This window comes from Gorilla gorilla, chromosome 11 (genome assembly GCF_029281585.2).
Source record: "Gorilla gorilla gorilla isolate KB3781 chromosome 11, NHGRI_mGorGor1-v2.1_pri, whole genome shotgun sequence".
NCBI lineage: Eukaryota > Metazoa > Chordata > Mammalia > Primates > Hominidae > Gorilla > Gorilla gorilla.
Window position 1 is genome coordinate 76,062,547 of NC_073235.2, and position 4,065 is coordinate 76,066,611.

The 4,065-nt window shown below is 44.0% G+C and overlaps 1 pseudogene; it reads right to left on the reverse strand.

The window, feature by feature from the left end:
• Positions 1 to 373: 373 nt before the first annotated feature.
• On the reverse strand, positions 374 to 1,612 carry LOC109023015 (heat shock protein HSP 90-beta-like; annotated as a pseudogene).
• Positions 1,613 to 4,065: the final 2,453 nt, after the last annotated feature.

Genomic DNA, 4,065 nt, shown 5'->3' on the forward strand with positions numbered 1-4,065 from the left:
ATTCCTTGCCAGTTCCATCCTCCTTTCAGCAGTAGTACTCTTCATTTCTGTTATACACTCTTCTATTTCTTTATAAACATCTTGAGTACTCTGGCTTAATTTCCTCCATTTTATACATTTCCATTTGTCCTTTGGCTCTCAGTGAAGCCCTAAGATGACTCAGCTTGTTTCCTGACTAATTGGCTTCCACACTGCTAGAGTTTTTTATTAACTTGCAAAACTACCCTTTTGAATTGTAGTGCTGGATTACTTGGTGTGATGGCAAACTTTATGTGTCAACCTAGCTAGGCCATGGTACCCATATATTAGATTGGCCAAACACCAGTCTACATGTTGGCATGAAGACATTTTGTAGATGTGATTAACATTTAAATCAGTAGACTAGATTTTTACAGACTGCCTCATGGAATTTCTTATAGTTCTCCTTGTCTTCTGCCAGCTCAGAGAACAGCTCAAGGCACTTCTTAACAATGTTTGTTTGAATGACTTTTAAGATTTTGCTCTGCTTAAGCATTTCTCGAGAGATGTTGAGGGGCAGATACTGAGAGTCAACCAAACCATGAATAAAATTGAGAAACTCTTGTGTCAACTCATCACAGCTGTCCGTGATGAACACACGATGGACAGCCTGATGTTGTTCTTTTTCTTCTTGTTCTCAGAGGTCAAAGGGAGCCCATTGAGGGATGAGTAGCAATGCTCTAAATTCCAACTGACCTTCTGCAGAGAAATGCTTGACTGCCAAGTGGTCTTCCCAGTTATTGGTGAGACTCTTGTAAAATTCTCCATATTTCTCCTGGGTGACATCATGAGGGTTTCTGGTCCAAATGAACTTGGCCTTGTTTAGCTCTTCCTAATCAATGTATTTCTCTTTAATTTTCTGGTCTTCTTTTTCTTACCCTTACTGCTATCATCTGAGCCTACATCTTCAATCTTGAGCCTTTCCTCAGCATCTTTATTTTCCTCTTTTTTCTCACCTATCTCTTCTTTTGCCTCATTGTCACCGATTTCCTTCTCTCATTCCTTCCCCCAAGTAAAGAGTGATGGGATAGCTTTTGAACTATGAGTACTCCTTTACTACTTCTTTGATTTGTCTCTCTTCTAAGTACTCTATCTGGTCTTCCTTAAGGTGGAGGATCACTTTGGTATCCCTGCTGGTGGGCTCACTGTGGTCAGCACATACAGTGGAGGAAGACTCTCAGGCATACTGTTCATCAGCATTGTGATGTGTGATCACAGTCACTTTCTGTGCCACCAGGTAGGCAGGCTAAAAACCAAACTGCTCAATCTTGGAGACTTGGCAATGGTTCCAAAATTATTTATGAGGTCATCCTTGGTCATGGCAATGCCTGTGTCCCCCAAAGTCAGGGTGCATTCCTGAGAGTTGAAGATGATGTCAGTTTTCATCTCTTTACTGCTGTTCAACTCAGAAGAGTCTGTCAGGCTCTCAGCAAATTCTGTTTAATGCATTAAATCCATTAGAGATCAACTCCTGAAGAAAAATTTTCTGGTTGGAATAGAAGGTATTGATGTTGAGATACATGAATTGGGCAACTTCTGCCTGAAAAGCAAAAGTCTCCACTTCCTCCTTTCCCTGGTACACTTCCTCAAGCATCTTGAAAGGAAAGGGCCACAAGTACTAGAGAGCAGAGTGGGCCGGAACTGTCCAACTTGCACGTGGCATCAAGCCTGAGCAAGGATAATTGTTAATTCCCAAGCCATAAGGTTCCAGATCTTCAATTGACCTCATCATGGATCAGCCTGTTATGCCTACAAGCTGAGCCACGGGATCTTGCAGCAGAGTCCACCAGTGTCCATCTCTTCCCTGGGCTAAGGCTTCAACATGCCCGAGTTTTGCTTGAAAACTTGAGGCTGATGAATACTACTAGGCCGACCATCCCCGATGTTCTCAGTCACTATCTGGATGCCTCCCTAAGATGGGAGAGGAGGGAGGAGGTGCTTGATGGGGCACTCTGCGTGCTCGGCTGAGGAGTCTGAGCTCTATTCTGGGAGATGTTCAGGTATCATTGAGGGTTTTCATCACAGTATCATCATCTCTGGCTTTTATAACTACTGTGATCCCAAGTGAAGGTCTACAAATACCTCGTTCATACATTCCTTGCATTCTCATTCCAATATTTCAATAAGGAATAAGATCGTTAGCTATTTTACTTTTTCACAAACAGTCACTATCTAACAAGAATTTAACTTAGAATGACCAAATCTGAGTCAGAGGCTGCTATGAGTTACTTCTTTATTTCTTGGAGCAGAGTCCTGTGAACATGTCCTCAGCCTGATGGCAGGGGCATGGCCAGAGGGGTGGGGCATGCGGAGGGAGACACACGTCCTGGTGCTGGTTGACAAGGGCTCAGAAAGGCTTGTCTCTGGAAGTTCCAGGTCTGCAAGTGGGAAAAAAGAATGCCTATAAGAAATACAATTGCCTTCACTCATAAACCTTAATTCTTGGGAAACCCGTCAGAGTTCTGGAAACAACCTCATCCTGGTTCAGTAAACCTCATTTTCTCTACAGCAGAGAAAGAGTAAACAAATTTGCTCATCACCTCTCCCTTCTTTTCCATTCTAAGGTAGCCTGGACAGGAAAGCTTTTCTTCCATGGCCTGCAGATTCTGATGGCACAGCACTAGAGGAACCACAAGTTCCTAAATTCCAGACTCCCTTGCCAAAGCTTCTCCATCCACTTCTGGCATCAGTGCCAAAGGGGCGTGGGATAAGTGGGGATCCATCTAAAATTGGTCCAACTGTTTTAATAATATTAATGTTGTGTAATATGGATAACAACAAGAATAATAGTAACTACTTAGAGAGTGCTTTCTCAGAACCAGGCATAGTGCTGGCACTAAGCTTTTGACTTGCATTATTCCATCAGGGATATATTATTATTTCCATTTTCCAGATGAAAAAACTGAAGCTCAGAAAGGTTAACAACTTTTCAAGGATCCACACCTAGTACATGGTTAGTACATGGTTGGAGAGATGGTTCTTATGCCTATTGAAAAGCACTGTGGTCTCCAGCAGGAGCTATGGCTGCCAAAGGATGAAAGTCGCTGGGGTGAACCCGGAGGATGAAGCAGTTGGCTCCTATGTGCCAGGTCTAGTTAGGTGTCTTCCAGAACAGCAGTGGCTCTAGACACTCAATATTTCCAAAGTCACCCCAGAGTGGGCCTAAACTTCCTGAGCCTGAGGTATCCTTGACCTCATCTCAGGGTTTCCTGGGCCATAGGCTGCTTCTTAAATTCAGTTCTTGCAACTGCTACCCCAGTTCACCTTAGTGATGCTCATCAGACATAGCATTCCCAACACTCTGGCATTCCTCTTCACTCTGGCAATGTAAGTCCAGGGCTGTTTAGGGATAGGGAGCATGGGAGGGGTGGTAAGGAACTGCTTCTTAATCCTCTTGTCCTTCTTTGCTTTTGATCTCTCTCCACATCTTTAACTGTGATCCAATGAGATGTCTAGATAGCCTGGTGTCCACAACCCTAGACCTCTAGGGGAAAATGGTTTGCTCTGAATGGCTGGGACAGGAACCATTCACAATTGCAGGTCAGATCAATGCATGGCCAGTGAAGGCACACTCCTCTGGCACATTCCTGCGCAATATGTGTTTCTGTGAAAAGAAGAGGTGGGAAGATGTACAATTAGGTGAAGTCTGCTCCCACGCCCTTTTAGTATTACTGTTTCAGTGACACCAGTGGGGAGAATGTGAAAACAATTAATTTCAGAACAAAAGCAGACAGTGCTGTCTTGCCAGGGCTTTAGACATAGAGTCCCTGCCTGGAGTTACCGGCAAAAAGGAACAGTAGGATCTGAGATATCCGGCCGTGGAGATCTAAGGAAAACCAGAGGTTTACCCAGGAACCAAATGATTCATCACAGGAACATTGTCCATTTGCTCAGCTTCCTGCTTCCATCCCTTATCCCTAAACAGCCCTAGACTTACTTTGCCACAGTGAAGAGGGTAGGTTGGGAACACTATGTCTGATGAGCATTGCTAAGGTGAACTGAGGTAGCAGTTGCAAGGACTGAGTTTCAGAAGCAGTCTATGGCCTA